Source organism: Athene cunicularia (assembly GCF_003259725.1).
Source record: "Athene cunicularia isolate RWA chromosome 26 unlocalized genomic scaffold, athCun1 chr26_part2, whole genome shotgun sequence".
Lineage (NCBI taxonomy): Eukaryota > Metazoa > Chordata > Aves > Strigiformes > Strigidae > Athene > Athene cunicularia.
In genome coordinates this window covers 175111-184376 of record NW_020799137.1, presented here as the reverse complement: position 1 = coordinate 184376, position 9266 = coordinate 175111, and the positions used below count along the sequence as shown (strand labels likewise).

At 45.0% G+C, this 9266-nt stretch overlaps 1 protein-coding gene across 1 annotated transcript in view; it reads left to right on the top strand.

The window, feature by feature from the left end:
• Positions 1 to 43: 43 nt before the first annotated feature.
• KCTD20 (potassium channel tetramerization domain containing 20) overlaps positions 44 to 9266 on the top strand; it is a 24280-nt gene continuing 15057 nt past the window's right edge. Inside the window, exon 1 of the mRNA XM_026864495.1 lies at positions 44 to 132. The gene's annotated coding sequence lies outside the window, so the exon portion shown is untranslated. The remainder of the gene's footprint in view (positions 133 to 9266) is intronic.

The window sequence follows — 9266 nt, the reverse complement described above, 5'->3', positions numbered from 1 at the left end:
GGGGGGGGGGGGGGAACGGACTTGGCCAGACTGCTGCTGAAAGCCCCTTTGATTTAAGATTCCTGATCCCAGCATCCCCTCTGATTCCAACATGACAGTCAGCTAGAGTGTGTTGGACCATCTTTTGCCAAGGTTAGTACAATTTTGGGTCCCTGGCTTTTGGATGGCCTTGCCATGTGAATTGTTGTCTACTGAACAGCCTCCCAGTTCTGAAAAATTCCTGAATTTCATCTTCTGTCCCGTAACCCAGCCTGATCGCATCTGCATTCTGGGGAGCTGAATCACCTTCCAGTGCTTGTTTCTTACTCGTGTCTGTGTAGGAAAGCTGGGACTTGTGCTCTAGGCAGCTCGGGTGGGATGAATCCAACCCCCTGTGCTCCAGAGTGAACAGGGAGCACTGAAGCATGCCCCATGCAGCCCTGATTTATCCTGGAGAGAAGGAAGGTGACCACTGCTCTGTGTGAGGGGGACCCACAGGAGGGACTCCAGCCACCCTGCAGCAGGGAGGAAGGCAGGTTAGCAGGGTGAATATCAAAACTGTTGTTTTCTGAGGTAAGAATGGCAACTGGCTGATCTCTGCTACCCAGTCTGCCACCCTGAGTTTGCTGCTGCACATTCCCCAGAGAGGCTCAGGCAGCTCACAGAGAAGATGGAGCCCTGGATCTGTCTGTGCATGGCAGGAGGAGAGGCCAAGGGTGAGTGGTTTTGAGGGTGAAAGGACATCCCGCTTTCCAGAGAAGGGGGTTATAACACAAGGGCAGAGATGAGGAATATGTCCTGTAATCTCAGGTCTAGAAATACTTGGAGATTATGTTTTTTTAATCAAGAGCTTGTTAGCACATACCCATGGAACTGGTGATTGGTCCTTTGCAGCAGACTGGTGACCAAACCTGGCTGGGTTGTAACGTACCAGAACTCCAAAGGCAAAGTGGGCTTTCACATGGGTGTGTTTCAGAAGTCTCTTACAGGGAAATAATTACAGATGCTCTAAGTAACTGAAGTCCTGGGACTTGCCTTCTCTATGTCTCATTTCATCAGCTTTTGTGGCTGTTTCTCCTCCTGTTGCTTGTTCCAGTTCTAATTTGTGGTCATGATGTGTCCTCTGACCTGAGCAGAGATTGTATGCTGGCCTGTGTGGGTTTTGGCTCCACTTGTCAGAGCAGAAAAGAGGGCTGGGACTTCTGAAGGGCGGCTGTTTCATGAGCACAGAAATTGAGAAGTAAATTAACAGCTGTTAGTCTTAGAAGGAACGTTGAACATGGGCTGTAGTCACTAAAGTTCAGCATTCAGTAATTTTGTCTGCAATCGCTGGAGTTGTTTTTTTCCTGACTTTGCCCTCAAAACAACCTTCAATGTATTATGTACAGCTATCAAAAATGGTGTTAATCCTTTGATTGCTTCTGAGCGTGGGAATGTTCCATCGTTGCATCAGTTTTGCTGCTGAACACACCAATATAGTAATACCCTTGTGAACTCTAAATTGGAACAGGTTGTACATATCCCACTGTCAGAGTGGCTAGAGAACTAGTCAGCAATTTACTCTGAGAATAGAAAACTACCTGGGATCCTATACTGAAAGAGCTAAAAGAAGCAAGAAAAGGGGCAAAGGAAATTGAATAAAGATAGAGGAATGAGAGCACAGCTCAGTGTGTGTCAGGTCTGCCTCTGCCGTTTGTGGACAAATAATATGGATTAAAATTTGTTAGTCATACTTTCAGTGGCAAAAATGTGTATTACAAGAACTGGGAAACGAATGCAGCTACTAACTAGCTCTCATAAAACAGTGCTACGTCCCTGACCTGTGTGTTGGGATGTAGTAGTTTAGTTCACTGAGATTTTTCAGAAGGAAGTAGAGCTTGGCAGCCATAAAAGTGGCAGAACTGAACCTTGTGCCTAATGCTCATCTCGACAGAGTAGTGTGAGAACGTGCAAGTCTGGTGGCAGTTGCTGTTGTGACAGCAATAAGAAACGGTGTGTAATAATTAGTAATCCCTACTGCCAGCTAATGCTTCTTGTATGTAAAGTTTGGGTAATGTAGCTTTGAAAAACAGATTAGGCAGGCAAAAATAGTGAGGCCGTATTTAGTAAAAGAAGGGTTCCGTCAATAAATATAATTCTGGGTCTAGAAAGTGTGGCTGGATCTCTTGGAGCCCAGCCCAGTGGCTCACTCTGCTGGACAGCAGCTGGTCACGTTTCCTGATATTCATCTGTGAGTCCACATGATGCTGTAGGATGTCCTGTTGATTAAGCATATGCCCCAACTTTAGTGATTTTCTCAATTTAATAGTGATTGACATCCTTTTTCTCTGAGTGGTATTTGTTTTATAACTTGAATGACTGCAGTTCTCACTCGGTGTGTTTTGAGAGCTTGGAGAAACTGGAGGGAAAGGTCCACAAAGGAGGTGAGTAGGGAAGAGCAGGAAGGGAGAAACCCTTCCCAGCCACTGTGTAGCAGCAGCTGAAGGAACAGTAGGACTGGAAATGAGCTGGGTGGATTTTGCAAATTCCCCAGTTCATGTACGATTGATGTCATCTGCTAGTTCATCATAACTGGTACAAATAACAGAGGAAAACAGAATAAGGAAGCTTTAGCCTATGTGTAAGATGGCTAATTTCTTCTTCCTCTGGGTGAGTGGATTAAAAATCATGGCGTTGCATAACCTCCAGCCATGGAAAAGGTTACGTCTGTCTGGAATGTTATCTGCTGCAGCACTTGGTAGTTATGAATGAGTTCCCTAATCCATTGACATAAATGTTCTGGCAGGCCCTTGCAAACCTTCTTGTGGTCTAATGCTTTTTGAGAAGACTGCCCTTCATCAGGTGTCAGGACTGGTGCAGGCTTGGGAGATGGACGCTTACACTAGCAAAGGCCTCTTCTACAAATATGGTTTTTAGAAAAAGACTTTACTGCATGTGTTGAGGAGTCGTCTTTGGAAATTCAGAAAAAAAATTGCTTTATTTCTTGTAACTGTTCGGGAGGCCAACTAAGGAATACAAAAGAAATAAAGATTCTTTAAATTTCAGTAAGCGCTGACTTGCTGTTATGATTTGATATGATGGAGTTTCTCATATATATAAAAGCACAATCTTTTTTCTTCAGGCTGTTTTCTATAGGATCTACTTTGCTCTTTTTCCTTTGAGACTAAGTTGCAAATATGAAAAATCGTAAGATTATTCAACGATCAGATCATAAAATCAGATTATTCAGGTATATTTGTGAAATGCTTTAGTATAAAGAATGTCAAAAACTGAAGGTTTTGGTTATATGCAGAGTTTCTGAGATCCGATCTTACAGTGTGTAAATTATCTAATGTTTGAGTCATTTTGGACTAGATGGGTTTTAGCTTTTACCCTTAATGCTGCTTATCTCTGGATTAAGCTGTACTGCACAGCAATTTAAACCCTTCTTTTTGAGTATGATCGAAAGCCATTGATTTGGATGCTGCACTAATGGAGGAAAATACTGATCATGTGCATTTCTTGGACATGTGGGAGAGGAGCTTTCTCATTATCACCTCCCAGAACAGTCCCCCCTTTTTGGATCCTGTAACGGGGCCTGAGCCTGTGTGTGCCCCCCGTCCCTGCAGCAACCTGTCCGTGTTCAAATGCAGGCGTGAGGCTGGGGTCAGACGCGCTGCTCTGGCCGCTGGTGAGCGGTATGAGAAGGTTGCTGTGACTCAGCTCTGCGGCGCTGCTCCCAGCCTGCAGGAGATGGCAGTTCCCCTCGCAGGGCTGTATGATGTGGCACTCTCAGATAGACCTAAGTGAACCTATTTGATAGCGGGGAAATGTGGTTACGTGCAATTTTGCTGTCAGGCTTGAGGAGCAGTGATAAACAGCTGGTTTTGAGATGGTTAGCTTTGAACGAGCTGCACAAGATACTGAAGTGAAACCAGTCTAATTATGTCTGTTACCTAATTTTGGATGGGCAAGAGGAAACTGGATTTCTGTTTACTGGTAATTATAAAGCCGTGGAGAGCTCAGTGCATTAAGGCTGTGCTATATTTAAATGGTACCCTGTCTGTCAGATGTTCCTATTACAAAATGTTCTTTGCCAAGATCATGGGGTGAGCCTCTCCTTTTAAAAGGTGTTGTTGAAACTCTTGGTTGTTTTCAGAAAATTGGTAAATATGCCATGGCTGTGACATCTGTATCTGTCTTCACTTTGTGCTATTAAGTCATTCCAAGACCCTTTTAAAGGTGTTGTAGACAACTACGGGAAATGCCATTTCACCACTTGTACAGTGGATTTATTGCATTTCTGAAAGATGAAACTATTATTAATGCAAAAAATAGACTCTTCTCCAGTCTCTCACCCTGTGCGTTGCAGTCACTTGGTGCTATCTTTAATTAGGAGACTGTCACAGCTGAATTAAAAATAACAATTCAAAAGAAAACCAACCTCCTGTGAACTCAGGCCAGTGTGATTGACAGTCATGAGACTTATCCCCAGAGGAGCTGGAGCCCTGACAATGAACATACCAGCACCCTTGTGCTGCCCCGGTGGTGTCCCACGCACGGGGTGGGAAGAAACATTCACCCACTGATGTGGGGTGTGCTGAGACTTCTGCCCATGCAGGTTTTGGTCCAGGTTTGCCACCAAGAGGTTCACTTAGTGATGGTGGTTTCTTGTAAGCGCATTGTTTAGTTGACTGCTAGACTGACAATAGCAAACTCATTTCATGCAGTTCACATTAAGAGCTCTAAAATGTCATGGTTTTGGTCATGTCTGGGATTGAGTTGAAATCCTAGGGCTAGAGAGAGCTGCTTTGTACATTAATAGACCCTTTAATTAGCAGGCTCTGCAGTAAGACCTATCTTCTTGTTAAGGGTTTATTAAAATCATGCATAAGCTCTACTAGTGGAATATGCTAATTTATTTGTGAATCTCTTGGATTAGTCAGCAGAGGAGTTGAATGTTCCTCACAAGGTCAGCCTTTGAAGACTGTTTCCTTTAAATAAATAAATTTTTAAAAATCCTACCACTTCTTTTGCTTGTTATCTTTGAGATGAACGCTCATGAAACCAGCTGCAATTTTGACAAGAATATTGATGGGTTTGCTTGCTTGTCAAATTAAAAATGAGCTGGAGTGGACTGTTCTGGAATAGACTTCAATTTTAGAACTTTCCACTTTCAAGAGCGACCTCATTTAGTGCCCAAATGGTCACCTTTACTTTGCACAAACACCTCATTATGTGTGCTGAAATGGGTATCGTCTCTGCTTCTTCAATTTTATAATTTTTTTTTAAAGTGATATTTTCCCTTTTTTAAACTTCCACAAAATATGGCTACAGTTCCTGGCTAATTTTGCTGAAACATGACACTAGCCAAATATTTTTGTGAAAGAATTATTAGTCATATAAGGAAGAATGTAGTGGAATATTCTTAGAAAGTGTTATAACTATGCTTGACATGTAAAATATTTATCCAGACATGTAAACAAAGCAAGAGGTGTCTTGCCAATGTACCATTGTAAACCTTAGTTATTTTGAAATCTTGAGCAAGATGTTTTTCAGTTCTTGAAAATAAGTATCAAGGTCTGTGCTGACATAAATTGACAGAGTGCTAATGGTTGGCTTTACCTAGCTAAAATTTTAGCCCCTGCTTTTGGGTCCCCAAAAATAAATCGAGATGTGTTTTCCTGAAGAGCTGCAATTGTGTGAAATAGAACTCTACTGTTCGTTTTGGTTTGGGATCAGTTTAGTATTACTTGCAGAGTTCACTAATGCGGCTGCGCTCTAAAAGGTAGCCTTATGTTTTGGGTTTTGTTATTGTCTTTATCTGAATGAGAATTGAACAGCTTGTTTGGTTCGGAGAACTCCGTTGTTTCTGCAGACAACGCTGACAGTCTGTGCTTTGGGGTATGTCATAAGGGGTGTGTCAGCCCTTTGGCTGGACCGGGCTGTAGCTTTGGTGGCTTTATCTGAACTGGCTTCCAGCAACTTGCCCTCCTGAGGGTTGTGGTGAGATACAACAACACCTCGTGGGGATGCCAAGCACTCACCCTGGCAGGGACCCCATGGCAGCCTGTCTCGTACCAAAGTTAGGTAAAGACCTTCATGCTGGGTTATCTCTCGAGTTTTGCCAAGCCTGGTTCTGCTCTTCCACGCTGGCCACAAGCTGCTGGTGGAGCTTTATTCAGTGCCAGGCCCAGAGCACCAGGGCGCTGTGCTGCCCGTGCAGGGGCTGGCAGCTGGGCTCTGCCCTCTTCCCGTTCCCGTCCCCCTTGTGCAGCCTCTTCAGGCCCTGAAACGCTGACAGGGGTGTACAGCAGATCAGAGCTTGTTCAGGTACATCAGGAGGCACTGAGCTCCTCCTGACTGTAGTACGGATGAACCGTTTCTTCGAGATGGGAATATTTACTTTCAAATTTAATTGCATGTCATGCAGCTTCCCTGGTTTTATTTTCTTTTTTTGATGCTGTATGCTTTGTTACTCTGAAATCTCTTTGGTGAAGAGCTACTGTAACTGCATTCAACTTTCAAAAATCTGCCATCCATTGTTTGGTTTTTAAGCTGCTGCCATGTAATTGGTTAAAAATGAATGGCAGTTGGAGTTGTAGCAGATGAGCTGGGAGTGAGTGAGCAGTTACTTGTTGGGATCCCTTCCAGAGAAGGAAGGTGGAGTTTGAAGCTGCTCGCAGCCTTTCTAAAATAAGAGTCAAAGCAAGTAGGTGCTTTTTGCTATGGATGAAACAACTAACTTTTTTTTGTAGGAAACTAAAAGTTCAGTAAGTGAGGAGAGGAATTTTTAGTCTGAATATTCTTACTACCAATATTCTGCTGTAAAATAATTCACTCCTGTTAAAACTGTTGTGTATTTCAGCATACTCTGATTCTTAATACACCAGTCCTCATCTCAAGAGGATCTCCTCTGGCTAGTTGCTATGCCAAGAGCAAAGAGGGTAGCTTATCTGTTACGGTGCTGCAGGTTGGTGTTGGGACCCTGCACTGCAGGTCAGAATTGCAGGTGGTGGTGGTGGCACCAACAGCTCCAAGTACTGCGCTTCAGGTGGTGTCTGTAGTCCTGACTCTCCTAAGGCCACTGTGGTGAAGGAGACAGGAGGGGTTATGGTGTGTTCAGCCCCTCAGTGTGAGCTGGTGTTAATTTGTCCCCTGCTGTTGTCATCTTTTCCACATGCTTTCTAAGTGCAACAAGCTGCCTGGCTCTTGAGCACTGTGTGCTCTAGGTGGAGTTTTCACAATCCTGAATGATGGTAACCCACCCCACCTTCCCTGGGACAGTATGCCTTAGTGATTAGAGGCTGTTGCTCTTTCTTTACATCTCCCCAATCTCCTTAACAGGCTACAGGTACTTTCTTGCACCTTTATCTGGATAGACTAGATAATTAGGCCTTAAAGAATTAAAAGCTTGCACCCAAACCAAAAGTAATAACAAGTGCTTGCAATACCTTGTATGTATGTACAGTAAAAACATGAGTTACTGAGTAAATTAGTGACAACTTGCTTTTATTATGTTGGCTTGATTGATTTGTTTTTAAGTGAGATATCTCTTAAGGTATCTTTCGTTAATCAGGCTTTAAAACTCATCAGTCCACACACGTGCTTTATCACTGGTATGAGTCAGAACAAAAATAGTTTCTTAAGGTTCTGTTGCATTAAAAAAGATATATTATTGATGACATGTGGCTGATGTCATCTACCTGGACTTGTGCACAGCATTTGACATTGTCCCACATAACATCCTTGTCTCTAAACTGGACAGACATGGATGTGACGGATGGACCACTTGGAGGATAAGGCTGGATGGTTGCGCTCAGGGTTGTGGTCAATGGCTCGATGTCCAAGTGGAGAGTGGTGACCAGTGACATTCCTCAGGGGTCAGTGCTGGCACCAGCACTGTTTAACATCTTTGGTGCCATGGAGAGCGAGATGGAGGCACCCTCAGCAGGCTCCCTGCTGACACCGAGCTGTGCGGTGTGGCTGCCGTGCTGGAGGGAAGGATGCATCCGGAGGGACCTGGGCAGGCTGGAGAGGAGGGATGTGCAAACCTCGTAGAGTTCAACAAGGCCGAGTGCAAGGTCCTGCCATGGGTCAAGGCAATCCCAAGTACAAACACAGGCTGGGCAAGGAGTGGACTGAGAGAATCCCTGAGGAGAATGACTTGGGGGTGTTGGTAGACAAGAAGCTCAACATGAGCCGGCAGTATTCACTCGCAGCCGAGAAAACCAGCCGTGTCCTGGGCTGCAGGGAGAGAAGTGTGGCCATCAGATCCGGGGGGGGCATTCTCCCTCTCTGCTCCACTCTCATGAGACCCCTCTGCAGTGCTGGGTCCAGCTCTGGGGGCACCAACATCAGAAGGACACGGACCTGCTCGAGCGGGGCCAGAGGAGGCCACAAAGATGCTCGGGGGGCTGGAGCACCCACTGTGAGGACAGGCTGAGAGAGTCGGGGGGTTCAGCTGGAGAAGAGAAGGCTCCGGGGACACCTTAGAGCGGCCCCCCAGGGCTGAAAGGGGCTGCGGGAAAGGGGGGAGGGACTCTGGATCAGGGTGTAGGGATAGGATGAGGGGTAATGGTTTCAAACTGAAAGAGAGGAGATTTAGATTAGATCTAAGGCAGAAATTGTTCACTATGAGGGGGGTGAGGCCCTGGCACAGGTTGCCCAGAGGAGCTGTGGCTGCCCCCTCCCTGGAAGGGTTCAAGGCCAGGTTGGACGGGGCTTTGGGCAACCTGGGCTAGTGGAAGGTGTCCCTGCCTGGGGCAGGGGGGATTTAATTTTCCTTCCAAGCCAAACCATTCAGTGATTTTTAATTCTGTGCAGTTGTGTTTGGAGCAGTCTCTGAGCAGTCCAGATATATCTTAGGGGAAAATATTAAGAACAATGGGATAGAATGATTTAATATTTGAACTGATAGAGGGTAACCTTTCCAGGTGACACAAACGTGGAATGCCTGTGCAATGCTGTGTGTAGGCAACCCAGGCTCTGAGGGAAGAAGGTACCTACTGGGGCTCCTTAGCAATACATCTTAGGGGGAGTTAATGTATCGAAATATCCTCAGTTACTGTAAATTTGTTTGGGCCCAAGTCCAAGGTCTTCTGGACTCAGGAATCTGTATGCACATGGTTGTGTACGTACTCAGAAATTCTGGTAGTTAATTCCTTTCTGCCTGCATAAGGGATGTGTGGCAGGAGTGTATTTAACCATATGGCATCAAGGATTTAATAAAACCTTGCCTTTTCTACCACATAATTCCTGCAAAAACAGGCTGAACCAGGCATCTGGAGAGACAGATTTGGGGGGGG